General features: G+C 36.5%; 1 protein-coding gene across 1 annotated transcript in view; it reads left to right on the forward strand.

Annotated features, from left to right (window-relative positions):
• LOC306660237 (uncharacterized protein) overlaps positions 1-17869 on the forward strand; it is a gene marked incomplete at its 3' end in the record, with an annotated part of 493624 nt that overhangs the window by 53392 nt on the left and 422363 nt on the right. The window lies entirely within an intron of this gene.

Genomic DNA, 17869 nt, shown 5'->3' on the forward strand with positions numbered 1-17869 from the left:
TAATTTTTCAAGTAAAAAAAATCTGGTGGAATATTGTATCATTAATGTGGCAAAACAGAAAAAATGTCGGCTGTATACATTAGCTCTGTATATTAAACAACAAGAGAAAGATACCCGTGCCATTGTAATAAATGCTCTTCCTTACTGATATTCAAAGAAACAATAAAATTTTAACCCATCTTACTTAATTCAGGTAGCCATCTTCTAACCCTCACCATAAGTATTTTTTCTCATATAGAGAATTACAGTTTTTTTATAATTTTGTTTTTTATTAAATCATTTAATGTTCCTGACTAAAGACATCTTGTTGCTATCATTTATTTCTACAATTTTATCTTGAGTGTGTGGGGGACAGGGTGGAGATACTTGAAGTCTGAAATATTGGTCCCAGGTTTATTATTCATAAAAAATTAAAATTTATTACAAGTTACTTTTGCAGATATTCAATTTCTCATAATGATCAATTTTGTTTGCTGCTCAAGAGTTTCAAATATTTAAATAAATTTAAAATTTCATAACAGTAAAAAATTAAGTTTAAAACATAAGCAGTGTTAAATATAATGTACTTAGAGAATAATAAAAAATCAATCTAGCCCAGCACAGTGGTACATGCCTGTAATCCCTGTAATTTGGGAGGCTGAGGCAGGAGGATCATAAATTCAAAGCTAGCCTCAGCAAAAGTGAGGTGCTAAGCAACTCAGTGAGACCCTGTCTCTAAATAAAATACAAAATAGGGCTGGGAATGTGGCTCAGTGGTCAAGTGCCCCTGAGTTCCATCTCTGGTACCCTTCCATCTCCCACCAAAAAAAAAAAAAAAAAAATTGATCTAATATTTGTGGTCCTTTGACTCATTCCATAAATCAAAAGTCACCTTTATAGCTCTCACAGAAATTTTTCTTTGTTTATACTTAAAAATGTAGTTGAAGGACAATTTTTGATAGTATAAGAAACTGGACAGAACAATTATAAAAAATATGTTAATAAAGTTATGAAGTTTTGACTAATATATGGTACAGAGATTACTGAACCAAATATTTTTAAATGTTCAACTCAAATTATGAAAAATAAACGTGTGTTCAATGGAATATTATACAGAAATGATGAAGAAGGAAACTTTGCCATTTGTAAAAATGAGGATGACACTGGAAGACATGTTAATTGAAACAAGTCAGGCACAAAAGGATAATATCACATGATCTCATTCATATGTGCAGTGTAAAAATGTGGATTTCATAGAAGTGGATAGTAAAATAGTGGTTACCAGCCGTAGTGTTGGGGTTTTGGGGAGGACTGGAGTGGTATTTGTCAAAGTATACAAAGTCTTAGTAGAAGAAAAAAGTTTAAATCACATACACATTCTGTTAAAATTTGAGACTAGGAAAGACCAGTTGAAATCCCCCGTTCTGTTCAGCAATGATGTATTATTACAATGACACTATACACTTCCTTGGAACTCTATCCAATAAGTAGGTTATCAAGACATTTATATAAAAATATTACAAAATCAAATTAAAGCATAATCACCTTAAAAATGTACCAAAATGTTAAACTAGACTGATAAATTTATCTACTTAAGAAAATCTACTTATATTTCACAAAGAAAATGTGATTTCAGATAAAACTGCTGCAAATTTCTAAATGCATACATGTAATAAGAAATTCTGGCAAAAGGAGGAGAATGGCTAAAGGATCAGAAATGGGATTATCTAATTATTTTCCATTAATTAATGGCTGCTACAGGATGAGTATGTAGATTAGGGATAGTACAACCTGGAAGGAGATTGAAGTTAGATTCTTGAAAATATTTAATACAAGCAATGGAGATCTGCTTTAATTTTAGAGCCTGAAAGCTGAACAAACTAACATGATCTGAAACAAAGAAAAACAATTGTGTGATGAATAGTAAGCAGTGAAGTTTAGGATATTTCCAAATTTAAGTGATAAATCATCATAAAAAAGGTAATGCTGACTGCTCACTAAATGCCAAGTATTGTTTTTGTACATAGATAACTTTTGAACAGTATTATTAGTATTTACATTTCAGTAATATTCTCATTTTACAGTTAAGAAAGCAGATAAAGTAGCTGGGTGTGGCAGTGCACACCTGTAATCCCAGTGGCTCGGGCAACTGAGGCAGCAGGACAGCAGATTCAAAGCCAGGCTCAACAACTTCATGAAACCCTGTCTGAAAAACAGGGGGGCTGAGGATGTCTCAGTGGTTACATGCCCCGAGGTTCAATCCCTGTACCCCTTGAAAAAGAAATTAAATTATGTAATTTGTCTAAAAGAATTCATTTAATGAAAATGGACTTGGGTTTGGCTTCAGTAGATAATACATGCCATTTTGGCAGGGGTTGTGGCTCAGTGGTAGAGTGCTTGCCAGCATATGTGAAGCACTGGGTTTGATCCTCAGCACCACATAAAAATAAATAAATAAATAAATAAAATAAAGGTGTGCCATCTACAACTAAATAAAAGAGAGATTACATATGATTAAAACAATGACTGCCCAATATACTGGATTTGTTTTTAAAATTTACAAGTTGACAAGCTAGAATAACTAAAGTAATGATTGAAATTCATGGTTAATACATTGAAAAGCCAAAGATCCATAGATCTCTCTCCTCCTTCAACAGTGAACGATGAAGGTAGATACTACTGTCATTTCCTCCCCCTAGTTTTGTTGTTCCTGTTGCTCATATTCTGTAAGACAGCATAAATTCTAAAAGACAATTTTGGATGAATACATCATTAAATATTGATGTATAAAAACACTAATATTTATGCAAACGTGCGTGTGTGTGCGAGCGTACACATGCACGCACGCGTGTAACGTACATGAGTGTGCATAATTTTTCAAGTCATAAATCACATATATGACTTCAAATTAAATTTCACTTCTCAAAATTATTTCCATGCTCATCTTTACTTCTACTGGAATTTTACACCACCAGGGATTTTTCAGAATTAACTTTTACTGACACAGTATATTTATATTTAGTAGTGAGATTCATTATGCCATATTCATACATGCACATAACATAATTTATTCTCTTTCTAATTAGAGACTTTTGACAAAAGAAGTGATCCTGATATTTACATTCTAATTTTATTTTGGCTCTTTGAGTTCCTGATTTTATGGGATTCAGGAAGTCCTATTAATCATTAGTTATGAGCAAAAGTTGGTGTTAAATCTCTTGCACTTATCCTTCTCTGTCCTCATTCATTAAATCAACTCTCTATACTTTTTTATAAATGCTAATTATACTCTACCCCCACTTTCTAAACTGGAATAAACCAGCAAGATGCCAGTCACAAGGTAATATTTATCTTATCCTTGTCTTAGTGCCAGCTATGGAAGTTATATACTTAAATGTCCCTTAAAAAAACTTGTCATTCCATGAATGGTGTGGCATACCCATAATCCCAATGATTTAGAAGACTGAGGCAGAAGATCAAAATATCAAGGCCAGCCTAAGCAACTTAGCAAAACCCTGTCTCAGAATAAAAAATATAAAAGGGTGGGCATGTAGCTTAGTGTGCTCATGAATGTAAAACCCCAGTACCACCCACACACCCAAAAACAAAACAAAACAAAACAAAACAAAAAAAAAAAAGAAGAAGAAGAAGAAAGAGAAATTAAAACAAACAAACAAACAAAAAAAACTTGCCACTTAGCTTCAAACAGTACATAAACCATACAGTCTTCAAGTACTATTTTGGGGATCTGCACACAATGTCTGAGTAAAGGCAATTTTCTTATCAGTTTTCTCATAGCCAAAAATTGAATACTACAAAAGCACTAGGCACAGCCATTTCGGCCCAACATTGGACTCCTCTGAGTTGCTTATCCTGTGGAGATCCTGTGTAGTTACTTGGCTGAGCTGGTGCCAGATCCACATGGTATATGAGGTGGTGCTGCTCAAATCTTCTTCGACCTCTTCATTACTCCTCTGAGAACTTTACTCTCTTCAGTCTGTTGGTATCTGCTTATTCAAAAAAGGATACTGGCATAAAGAGTAAAACTTCTACCTAAGTAGAACCTAGATTTGAAAAAAAAGAAAAAAGAAAGAGAAAATCTTCAAATAAATTATTTAATATATTTATAAGAGCACTAGCTCCCCCTAAACCCTTTGACTGCTTTCCTTTGGTTGCATATTCTGTCTTGAAACAGCATATCTGGTAGAAGAGCAATTCAATATCAAAGAGATTATTTTCAAGTGGCAACCACATTTTTATTTATTTATTTATTTATTTTTTATTGTAAAAAAATGGGATACATGTTGTTACTCTGTTTGTACATGGCGTAAAGGCATACCATTTGTGTAATCATAAATTTACATACAGTAATGTTGTTTGATTCATTCTGTTATTTTTCCCTTCCCCCCACCCCTCCCACCCCTCTTTACCCTCTATACAGTACTTTCTTCCTCCATACTTGCCCCCCTCCCTAACCCTAACTCTAACCCTCACATTAACCCTTCCCTCCCCCCCATTATGTGTCATCCTCCACTTATTAGCGATATCATTCGTCCTTTGGCTTTTTGAGATTGGCTTATCTCACTTAGCATGATATTCTCCAATTTCATCCATTTGCCTGCAAATGCCATAATTTTGTCATTCTTTATGGCTGAGTAATATTCCATTGTGTATATATACCACAGTTTCTTTATCCACTCATCAATTGAAGGGCATCTAGGTTGGTTCCACAGTCTGGTTATTGTGAATTGAGCAGCTATGAACATTGATGTGGCTGTATCTCTGTAGTATGCTGATTTTAAGTCCTTTGGGTATAGGCCAAGGAGTGGGATAGCTGGGTCAAATGGAGGGTCCATTCCAAGTTTTTTCTAAGGAATCTCCACACTGCTTTCCAGAGTGGCTGCACTAATTTGCAGCCCCACCAGCAATGTATGAGTGTACCTTTCTCCCCACATCCTCGCCAACACCTGTTGCTTGTATTTTTGATAATCGCCATTCTAATTGGAGTGAGATGGAATCTTAGGGTGGTTTTGATTTGCATTTCTCTTATTACTAGAGATGTTGAACATTTTTTCATATGTTTATTGATTGCTTGTACATCTTCTTCTGTGAAGTGTCTGTTCATTTCCTTAGCCCATTTGTCGATTGGATTATTTCTATTGTTGGTGTAGAGTTTTTTGAGTTCTTTATAGATTCTAGAGATTAGTGCTCTATCTGAAGTATGATTGGCAAAGATATTCTCCCACTCTGTAGGCTCTTTCTTCACATTACTGATAATTTCCTTTGCTGAGAGAAAGCTTTTTAGTTTGAATCTATCCCAGTTTTTGATTCTTGCTTTTATTTCTTGTGCTATGGGAGTCCTGTTGAGGAAGTCTGGTCCTAGGCCGACATGTTGAAGATCGGGACCTACTTTTTCTTCTATAATCTGCAGTCTCTGGTCTGATTCCAAGGTCCTTAATCCATTTTGAGTTGAATATTGTGCAGGGTGAGAGATATGGGTTTAGTTTCATTCTGTTGCATATGGATTTCCAATTCTCCCAGCACCATTTGTTGAAGAGGCTATCTTTTCTCCATTGCATATTTTTGGCACCTTTGTCTAGTATGAGAAAATTGTATTTATTTGGGTTTGTGTCAGTGTCCTCTATTCTGTACCATTGATCTACCTGTCTATTTTGGTACCAGTACCATGCCGTCTTTGTTACTATTGCTTTGTAATAAAGTTGAAGTTCGTGTATTGTGATACCCCCTGCTTCATTTTTCCTGCGAAGGATAGCTTTAGCTATTCTGGGTTTCTTATTCTTCCAGATGAATTTCATGATTGCTTGCTCTATTTCTGTAAGGTACGTCATTGGGATTTTAATTGGGATTGCATTGAATCTGTATAGCACTTTTGGTAGTATGGCCATTTTGACAATATTAATTCTTCCTATCCAAGAACATGGAAGATCTTTCTATCTTCTAAGGTTTTCTTTAATATCTTTCTTTAGTGTTCTGTAGTTCTCATTGTAGCGGTCTTTCACCTCTTTTGTGAGATTGATTCCCAAGTATTTTATTTTTTTCGATGCTATCGTGAATGGGGTAGTTTTCATAATTTCTCTTTCTGAGGATTTAACACTTATGTATAAAAATGCATTGGATTTATGAGCATTGATCTTGTAACCTGCCACTTTACTGAATTCACTTATGAGTTCTAACAGTTTTCTGGTGGAATTTCCTGGTTCCTCTAAGTATATAATCATATCATCCGCAAATAGGGATAGTTTGAGTTCTTCTTTTCCTATTCGTATTCCTTTAATTTCCTTGGTCTGTCTAATTGCTCTGGCTAGAGTCTCAAGAACGATATTGAATAGGAGTGTGAAAGAGGGCATCCCTGTCTTGTTCCAGTTTTTAGGGGGAATGCTTTCAGTTTTTCACCGTTTAGAATGATATTAGCCATGGGCTTAGCATAGATGGCCTTTACAATGTTAAGGAATGTTCCCACTATCCCTATTTTTTCTAGTGTTTTGAGCATGAAGGGGTGTTGTATTTTATCAAATGCTTTTTCTGCATCTATTGAAATAATCATGTGATTCTTGACTTTAAGTCTATTGATGTGGTGAATTACATTTATTGATTTCCGGATGTTGAACCAACCTTGCATCCCTGGGATAAAACCCACTTGATCGTGGTGCACTATCTTTTAAATATATTTTTGTATGTGATTTGCTAAAATTTTCTTGAGAATTTTTGCGTCAATGTTCATTAATGATATTGGTCTGAAATTTTCTTTCCTCGATTTGTCTCTGTCTGGCTTGGGTATCAGGATAATATTGGTTTCATAGAATGAGTTTGGGAGGGTACCCTCCTCTTCTATTTCATGGAATACTTTGAGAAGTAATGGAATGAGCTCTTCTTTAAAGGTTTTGTAGAACTCGGCTGAGAACCCATCTGGTCCTGGACTTTTCTTTGTTGGTAGGCTTTTGATGACTTCTTCTATTTCAGTACTTGAAATTGGTCTATTTAAATTGTGTATGTCCTCCTCGTTCAATTTAGGCAATTCATATGTCTCTAGAAACATGTTGATGTCTTTAAAATTTTCTATTTTGTTGGAATATAGATTTTCAAAATAGCTTCTAATTATGTTTTGTATTTCAATTGTGTCTGTTGTGATATTTCCTTGTTCATTCCGAATTTTAGTGATTTGGGTTTTCTCTCGTCTTCTCTTTGTTAGAGTGGCTAAGGGTTTATCAATTTTGTTTATTTTTTCAAAGAACCAACTATTTATTTTGTCAATTTTTTGTATTGTTTCTTTTGTTTCAATTTCGTTGATTTCAGCTCTGAGTTTAACTATTTCCTGTCTTCTACTACTTTTGGTGTTGGTCTGTTCTTCTTTTTCTAGGGCTTTGAGCTGTAGTGTTAGGTTGTTTATTTGTTGATTTTTGCTTCTTTTATTGAATGCGCTCCATGAAATAAATTTTCCTCTAAGTACTGCTTTCATAGTGTCCCAAAGATTTTGATATGATGTTTCTTTGTTCTCATTTACCTCTAAGAATTTTTAAATTTCCTTCCTAATATCTTCTGTTATCCATTCATCATGTAATAGCATATTGTTTAATCTCCAGGTGTTGCAGTAGCTTCTGTTTTTTACTCTTTCATTTATTTCTAACTTCAATCCATTATGATCTGATAGAATACAAGGTAGTGTCTCTATCTTCTTGTATTTGCTTACATTAGCTTTGTGGCATAATATATGGTCTATTTTAGAGAAGGATCCATGTGCTGCTGAGAAGAAAGTGTATTCGCTCTTGGTTGGATGGTATATTGTATAAATGTCCGTTAAGTCTAAATTATTGATTGTGTTATTGAGAGCTATGGTTTCTTTGTTCAATTTTTGTTTGGAAGATCTGTCCAGTGGTGAGAGAGGCGTGTTAAAATCACCTAATATTATTGTGTTATGGTCTATTTGTTTCTGAAATTGAGAAGGATTCGTTTGACATACATGGATGAGCCACTGTTTGGGGCATAGATGTTTATGATTGTTATGTCTTGCTGATTTATGGTTCCCTTAAGCAGTATGTAATGTCCTTCTTTATCTCTTCTGACTAGTTTTGACTTGAAGTCCACATTATCTGAAATGAAGATGGATACCCCAGCTTTTTTGCTGAGTCCATGTGCATGGTATGTTTTCCCCCATCCTTTCACCTTTAGTCTATGGGTATCTCTTTCTACGAGGTGAGTCTCTTGCAGGCAACATATTGTTGGATCTTTCTTTTTGATCCAATCTGCCAGTCTATGTCTTTTGATTGATGAGTTCAGGCCATTAACATTCTGGGTTATTATTGAGATATGATTAGTATTCCCGGTCATTTGGTTCATTTTATTTATTTATTTATTTATTTTGAGACGACTTGGTTCTTCCTTTATTTGACAATTCCTTTAGGATAGTTCCTCCCATTGCTGATTTGTTTCTTTGTTTTTCATCTCTTCCTCGTGGAATATTTTGCTGAGAATGTTCTGTAATGCTGGCTTTCTTTTTGTAAATTCTTTTAGCTTTTGTTTATCATGGAAGGATTTTATTTCATCGTCAAATTTGAAGGTAAGTTTTGCTGGGTATAAGATTCTTGGTTGGCATCCATTTTCTTTCAGGGCTTGAAAAATGTTGTTCCAGGCCCTTCTAGCTTTTAGGGTCTGGATTGAAAAATCTGCTGATATCCGTATTGGTTTCCCCCTGAATGTAATTTGATTCCTCTCTCTTGCGGCCTTTAAAATTCTGTCTTTATTTTGTATGTTAGGTATTTTCATTATAATGTGCCTTGGTGTGGGTCTGTTGTAATGTTGTATATTTGGAGTCCTATAAGCCTCTTGTACTTGATCTTCCATTTCATTCTTCAGATTTGGGAAATTTTCTGATAGTATTTCATTGAATAGATTGTTCATTCCTTTGGTCTGTTTCTCTAAGCCTTCCTCAATCCCAATAATTCTTAAATTTGGCCTTTTCATGATATCCCATAGTTCTTGGAGATTCTATTCATGATTTCTTACCATCTTCTCTGTTTGTTCAACTTTGTTTTCAAGGTTAAATATTTTATCTTCAATGTCTGATGTTCTGTCTTCCAGGTGTTCTATTCTATTGGTTATGCTTTCTATGGAGTTCTTAATTTGGTTTATTGTTTCCTTCATTTCAAGGATTTGTGTTTGTTTTTTTTTCAATATCTCTAACTCTTTATTGAAATGATCTTTTGTTTCCTGTATTTGCTCTTTTAACTGTCGATTGGTGCGATCATTCAGTGCCTGCATTTGCTCTTGCATCTCGTCATTTGCTTCCCTGATCATTTTAATTATGTACATTCTGAACTCCCTTTCTGTCATTTCTTCTGCCATGCTGTCGTTGGGTTTCATTGATGTACCATTTAGATTTGTTTGCAGCATTTTCTTTCCTTGTTTTCTCATATTGTTCAGGTATCAGTTGACCGCTGTGATATTGCAGATTTCCTCTATTGTCTTATAATATCCCTGAAGCTTTCTAGTATATCCCCTCTTAGCCTTCAGTAGCCTGAAGTCTTGGAGGAAGTTGATAATGCGGTACTCCACAAGGAAGCTGACTCCCTAGGGGAGGTGGCCTTCCGGTGGGGTATATTCCCTGCTAGTGGGCAGAGGTACCTTCACTTGTTGATGAATGGTCATCCAAAGGGGAAGTAGGATGTGGGCTGATGCAAGGCCAGTTTGGGTCTGTGTCTCTGATTTTACAGTCCTTTTGGGAGAACCTCACCCGACAGGGAGGACTCACCCAGTGGGGCGTCTCGCTGGTCGGTTTCCCTCCCAGAGGTTCTGTTCAATTCACAACTACCGCCTGGGCTGGGCAGCCTTCTTCTGCAATGTTCCCAGGGACCCGGACCTACCTCCTGGGCCTGGAAGCCTCGCCCTTCGCAGATGAATCTCCTTAAGCTGCCTCTCCTCAGAGAAGCTGCCTGCAGTCCTGGAGCCTTCGCTCTGCCCCTCAGTTTGTCTGTGGGGCTCTTCCACCAAGAAGCCGCCTAGGCCCGTGGACCCTGCTCTGCACTTTTCGCCTGGCTATGCGGCCCCTCCTCTGAGCAGGTACCTGGAGCCCCTTACAATCGCTTCGAGTCCCAGTGACTCGCCACACGCCTTTTCCTCCGGCAGCCACCTGGTGTTTCGTGCGGTCGCTCTAAGTCCAAGTGACCCACCACACACCTCCTTCTCCACCAGGCAGTCACCCAGAGATCTGGTGCGTTCCTCACGAGTCCCAGGAACTCACTGTGCACCTTCTTGTCCCGACTGCCACCCGTAGCCCTGGTGCAGTCACTTCGAGCCCAAGCACCCCGCCGCGCTCCTCCTCCTTCTCCAGACAACCCCCCTGTGTTCAGGAGCGGATGCTCTGGGACCAAACCACTCACCACGCTGTTCCACCGGATAGCCGCCCAGAGCCCTGGCACAGCTGCTCCAATTCCAAGTGACGTGCCGAGCCCGTATTTCTCCTTCTCCTCTGGGCAGCCCCCTGTGTTCAGGGGTGGTCGCTTTCAGTCCAAACAGCTCACCAAGCACCTTTTCCTTTGGGCAGCCTCCCAGAGCCCGGGTGTGTTGCGCCGAGTCCCAGCGCTGTGCCGAGCGGCCTCCTTTACGGCGCTCCCAGTTCAACCACATTATTTTTATAGTAGATTTTTGTAAGACTGGAGCCTTTTGGTTGAAGGATTCATTTTAAGTCAGAGGCAATTCTTTGCAGATAACATGTCTATGTATGGACATGCTGTTGAAGACTGACAGAGGAAGGGCAGCAAAAGCAAATCCATATGCATCATTGTGTTAGTCACATTGACAAGGCTCTGGGCCTGCCAAGCCACCCAGTCAGCCAGCTGCTTCCTGCCAAAAAGCAGCAGCAGAGCTATGGAGCTGCAAAGTGGCATCCCTAGTAGTGGGAGGGCCCTGCCAAGTGGAGCCCGCCATACAGGCAAGGTGCAGCAAGTCAGCCCCAAGACCAGCCAAGGTTACGCGGATTCCTCACCCTGTGGCAGCCTGGGGGGCCAGTCACAGAAGCACACTCTGAGGACCTCAACCTCCTACTTCCTGACCTGCCATGGGAAAATTGAAGTGGGACAGATTTGAATGAAAGTTGAGACTCAAAAATCGGCCAATAGTTTTAGTACATTTCCAAGGCCTAATTAGCCTATATTTAACCAAGAGCAACTTAGAAGTTTCCAAACCCTAATTAGTATAAGTATGGACCAAAGGCAGGGAACATAGTGTTATGTAAACCCCTAGATTAGCACAATCAGTAGGCGAAAACCTGCTTTTGGGTCCCCTCTTGTGGTGCAAGAGTTCTGTCCCTCTTCTTCAATATTTCCTACCCACATACTCATCATCTTCCATGGATTTCATTCTTCTGATTCGGGAGACAGGAACACAGAAATAAGGAGAAATGAAGATGAGCTGCTGGGTTCTGCTACAACACTGGAGGGCATGGCCTCCTACCATTAAAAGCTGCAACACTTCCCCAATACAGAGGCCTGCACCTTGTGCAGACTCCACCTGCCAGCCAAAGAGGTGAATTCAGTTTTATCTCAAAACTCTCATTTCAACATGGATGCTGGCTAGATTCTTTACGGTGTGTAAAATATTAGAATTCCAGAATGGTTTTTTGTGGTAGTTTAATTGGATATTTTGGTGGTATTGCACAGGTCAGATGGGAACAAGAGAAATACATGGTGACTGGGTTGATGAAAGTACACATTTCTTCCTCATATCCAAGAGGAGACAGAGAAAGTCACCCAGTTTCAGTGACTTAATGGTCTGCACGTTTATTTAGTGAATTCAGAGAAGTGAATCACAAAACTGATCTTGAACTTCCAATTCATCTTATTTTAATTTTGACTTATTTTTCTAATTCAATAAGCACCCAGGAATACATTTAATGTTTGATCGTGAATTGTGTTGATTATGGCCTCAGAAAATTTTGTTTCCAGCAGTGTGAATAAGGCCTACAACTCAGACTGGTGATCCTGCAGTTCAGGTTTTGCTGCCTTACCATGTGCATCCCTCCATAAGGAAAAATGTGTATTTTTCATGTTTGCCTAATTGTGCATTGCAAATTTCACACTGTTTGAGATAAGGATTGAAGGCTGACCATAATTATGGTCCCACATGTGTACATTTTATTTTAATTTGGAACTTGCTTGGCATTAATGTCTTATAAATACCATACATTATAAAATTCCCTGAAGTTTTCATAGGGTGAGTTCTGAAATCAGAGTATCTAGGAACAAACCACAGATTTACTCACATATTGACCAGGGCATGTTGCTAAATTTTTCTCCAATATAATTTCCTCAACTTTAGAATGTGTACACGAATGATGCTTATCTTACAGAGATGAGGTATTATGCAATAAAATATATAAAATGTAATAGTGGCCATAGAAATGGTATTCTTTACAAACAAGTGTATACCCAGTGGACATTAACTTCTTTTTTTTGGCACCAGGGATTGAACCCAGAATTACATAATCAATGAGCGACATATCCAGCCCTTTTAATTTTTTATTTTGAGACAGGGTCTCGCTAAGTTGCTGAGAATAACTTTGAACTTGTGATCCTCTTGGCTCAGCCTCCAGAGTTGCTGGGATTATAGGTATGTGTCACCATGGCCAGAAGTGCTAGATTTTCTTAAGGGGTCCCTTAAAACCCTGAATATTTAGCACCACATAAAAATAAACAAATAACATAAAGGCATACTGTCCATCTACAACAAAAATATACACAAAATATACATTTTTAAAGAGATGCCTGTCAATCTAAAATGTGTGATAATTAATTAATTAAAAGTAAGTACATTTACCAGTAATCTGCACATGCAAACACCAAAATGATATTTTATACTCACCAGATGAGAAACATGTTTATATCCTGGCAATGTTTTAAATGATAGAAAGAATAAAAAATAAAAACTCTTTTTCACTTTTAAAGAAAGTGTTAATTGGCAAAGTCAGTTTGAAGAACACATTGGTAATGTCCATTAATGAGGGTCTATATGTCATAAGATGATGATTTCCCTCTTAAGCAAATGCCCATAAGAATCTCTCTCACATCTTTATGAGAATGTCTGCAAAAATGTTTAAGTAATTGCTTATAAAGACAATATTTAAAAATTAAAAATATAAAAGATTAACCCTACTGGTTACATATATACAAATGTGTTAAGAAACATAAGGAAATGCTCATGCATTGTCAAAACGAAATGGGAAATTATTTTCTATGAGGCAGGCACCAAAGGTGGAGGATGTGATTGGAAAGTGGTATTGACAGGAAGTTACAGCTGAATTGTTGTTCTTATTTCTTCCACTAGGTGTGGGGTAAATAGTTATTTGTAGATTTTTTAAAGCTGCGTGGCATCTTTTATTCTGAAAACATTTGATCAAAAGGAAAGAATATGTCTACCTGAAAAGAAATGTGTAAGGATTGTAAAACATAACCTATCAATATTTAGGAACTAATACATGTTTAGGAGCTAACAAGAGAAAAAAATAAAAGAAAAACTAAATGATGTTTAAAATTTTCTGTAACTATTACCAAGACCACAGACAGTATGGTAAGTGCTTTAGCTAAATTTAAAATTGAACATTTATTTTCTTTTAAATCTCCTGTCTAATTTGTTAACCTCTAAGACACAGAAGAAAGATAACTTTGATGACCATCAAAGATGAAGTTATCTTAGAACTGAATATGAAGTAAAAGTGATTCATTGGTTAACTTCTGAAAATAGTAAAAGAAGCTAAGAATTCAGCTCACAATCAAACATGAGAGATGGGTACTAGGAGCACAGAAAGGATAGGCCACTGCAATTGGTTTCAGAGGCGATATCCATCAAAGAGGTGCTGGAGGCCCTCGAGGGGTATACCCGAGGAAGTATACTAGAACTTACTAAGTCAACACACACCTTGGAAAAGCACTGCTGCCCTGTGCATGTCACTGTGGGTTGGCAAGAAAGCTCTGACCATCACAATTAGATCAAGTTTGTAGATTATAGTGACCATAGCTGGACATGATATTCCATATTTCAGTGACTGAAAAAATGCTGTGTTGAATTTCAATGTGAGTTGAAAATCACATATTTCTTTCATAACATTTCATGTATAAAGCAAGGCATAGATTATAAGCAGAGAAATACAATTCCACCATGTGCTGAATTAAGACAGTCAACATCAATGAACTATCTCAATGACATCATAGAGGTAATAAATTGATCCCCAGATATAAGGGGTGCATCATTTATTTCTCTCAACATTTCCAAGAGTCTACTATATAAAATTTACATTTACTCTGTCTTTTAGGACACAAAAATCTAAGTGTAAATGCAAAACTTATCTGGACAGGCAATGCTGTTAATTTATGATGAACCAGGAAATCCTGGAATCAGTTTTAGCCACACTGCTCTTACTACTGTCCTGCCAGATGGATGACAGCTCATTGTTGGAAGATGAAACCACTGAAGGCCCTCGAGAATCTCTGAAAGGGAAGAAGAGAAGAGAGCCCTGGGGAGTAACAATGCACATTTAAAAAAAATAAGAATTAGGCAAAACGTGGAAAAATAACTTTACTTGAAGAGATGTTTGTGCTATCACTAAACAAAAGCAATTTGCATATTACAGCTATTTTTATTCCTAAATTCAGCAAATGTGTAGTGGTTTAAAAACTCATGGATTTTGTGGAATATCCAAAACTATGTAATTGTACAGGAACAAAAAGCAGCCCTTAATTCCTTCAAAACTCAACAAAATGATTCAACATTTGATATCACATTTTATACATTTTTAAGATTATTTTTCTATGATATATAGAAAATAATTCCCATTCTCAAATATTTATTATTTTAACATTTAACTGTAACAAAATTCTCAACATCCAATCTGAAAGAACATGAGGAGATTGAAAAACAATAAATGAAGCAAATTGAAGTGGTCCTATCCCCATCAGTAAACTGCACATGTGTAATTACTCAAAGCATATAATAAAATACTGTACTATCCAAGCACTTAAAACAAATCAAAGCTATGTTGTTTGGCTATTACTTTGGATGATACATGATTGTAAACCTGTGCTGTCAAGGATTAGAATTTGCTACAGAATCATAATGAAAAGTAAAAATGTTTTAATAGCTGTTGGAACTAAAGGTCAAAAAATGGGAGGAATAAAAATTTTTTCAGACATTAGATTACTGAACTACAAAGCTATGGTATTAGCTGCAGAATATTATTCATAATTCAAAATACAGGTCTTTAGTGACAGAGAGTTTTCATGACTAGCTCCCAATTCCTGGTAGCAATTATATTAATCAAGGCTTATCAGGAAACAAATGATTATTATTTTAATAGGGTATTAGAGAACTGTAATATAAAAACAAGACTAAGTAGGGATATGATGTTTTGGTAGTAACTAGAGAAAAGAGATACTGTTAGTGTTATAGTTTATTTAGCTATGAGGTATTGCCCCAAAGCTGCTGTGTGAGACAATGCAAGGTTTAGAGGTGGAATGATTGGGTTGTGAGAGCCTTAACTGTATCCGTGCATTAATCCTCTGATGGGAATTAACTAAGTGGTGACAATAGGATGGTGGGGTGTGGCCGAAGAAGGTGAGTCATTCGAGGTTAACTTTGGGGAATATATTTGTTGAGCTGAGCTCTCTCTCTGCATCCTGGTATGATGTCTTGAGCTGCTTCTCTCCACCACAGTCTTACACCATGAGGTTCCACCTCACCTAAGCCTCTAGGAATGGAGCCAGCCCTCTATGGACCAAGACCTCTGAAACCATGACCCTAAAATAAAGTTTTCCTCCTTAATAATGTTCTTGTCAGGTTTTTGGTCACAGCAGCAAAAAACAAAACAAAACAAAACAAAACAAAAAACCAAACAAACAAACAAAAAAAACTGAACAAAACACTAAGGTTAGGTAAGTCATTGGAAGAAATTAGAATTCTACGTTATTTTTAGAAGAATGTGCCCATTGAAAACAGACTCCAAATTTTGAGGAGGGGACATTGTTCATTGATACAAATATTAAAGTGGGTAAGGGAGGGTACAATGGAACTAGTTCCCAGACGGCTGAGAAGGGTGTGTTACTGGGGTTCAGATCTCTGGAGAGAAACCTGCAATGAGAGATGCTGGTATAGTTGGAGTTCAGATATGGTCACTTGAAGAGTTGGACTGAGGCACCTATAGAGCAGTAAGAACTTTTTCTACTGAGATAGAAAATGTGCCAAGCAGAATTCACTGCTGGGGTTGAATAGAGAAATTTGGCCAAAATAATATAATCAATGGAAGAAAATGAATAGAAAGGACAAATTCTTATCTTCCTAGGTTAGCTGTTTAATCTGCTTCTACAACCTGCAATGACAAAAACTCCATGAAGAAGTCAGTTGCTAGTAGGGAAATATGATGAGCTTTTCCAGTCTGAGAGTCACAGGACAAAACATTACACGGTAGGTTTGAAACTGAAAAAAACTTGTTTTCAAATTCCTCTTGTCAAAATTAAATTTACTTTTAATTGATATTTGAACCATAAAATTATACATTTTTGTAGAATATCATGTGATATTTTGATACATATAGACATTGTGTAATGCTTAAGTATTTCTATTTTCTCAAATACTTTGTCATTTACCAAACACTTTGCTTCTTTGTGTTGAAACAGTATATTATCATTATCTATAGTCACTCTGTGAAATAGCACTTTTGCACTTCTTTCTCTTATCTAACTAGAACTTTGTACACATTGATTAATCTTTCCCCATTCCTTCCTGCACCCTACTCTACCCAGCCTTCTCCAACATCTTTCTACTCTCAACTTCAATGAGATCAACTTTTATAATACTTGTGAGTGAAGTCATGTATTATCTATATTCCTGTACCTGGCTTATTTCACTTTAAACAATTATTTCTATTTTTATCTCTGTTGCTGCAAGTAACAAGATTTCATTCTTTTTTTGAGTAAATAGTATTCCATTGCATGCTACATCTTTTCAATCTGTTTATCAGTTAACTTAGGTTGTTTACATCTCTTGGCCACTGTGAATAGTGCTGTAATAAACATAGGAATGCAGATGCCATTTGACATTCTAATTTAATTTGGGTATATTCTCAGTAGTGGAAAGGCTAAATAAGAGAGCCCAATTTTTAGTAATTTTGGAAAATGCTTTACTTTTTTTCCAAAATGGCTATGCTAATTTACATTCCCACCAATAATTTGCAAGTATTCATTTTCTCTACATCCTCAACAATTCTTATTCTACTTAACCCTTTTAAATAGACATTTCTACTGGAGCAAACTAATATCTCACTGCAATTTTAATTTTTATTTCCCTAATAGTTGTTGATGTGGAGTATTTAATGTTTTTGCTGTGGTTTTTTAAATATTTTTTAAAAATATAACGGCAGGAAGGTGTATTTTGACATGTCATACATACATGGAGTATAACTTCTCATTCTTGTGGTTGTACATGATGTGGAGTTACACTGATTGTATATTCATACAGGAACATAGGAAAGTTATGTTCATTCAACTGTCTTTCTTATTCCCATCTCCTCTCCATTCCATTCATTCCTTTCTGTGTTTTGTTGAAGCTTATTTTCTTTAAAACAGTAATTTTAAAAATCTTCTTTAAAAAGTGCTTAAATTTGTAAATACCCCATCAGCCTCTGGTGCCTTCTTTTAACTGTTACATGAAGTCCTATTTATTTGAAAGTTCTTGCTATTTGTTGGTGGGCAATGCCATCTACACATTCATATTTATCCTAGTCTTTATAATTTGACATTGCTTGTGCCTGTCTTTCAACAAATTCTAAGCAGACTGCTACTTTCCCTTGATCCTGTAGTCCCCTTCTGGTATTATAGCACTCAGTTTTGCC

The sequence above is a fragment of the Sciurus vulgaris genome (genome assembly GCF_902686455.1).
Source record: "Sciurus vulgaris genome assembly, chromosome: 4".
Lineage (NCBI taxonomy): Eukaryota > Metazoa > Chordata > Mammalia > Rodentia > Sciuridae > Sciurus > Sciurus vulgaris.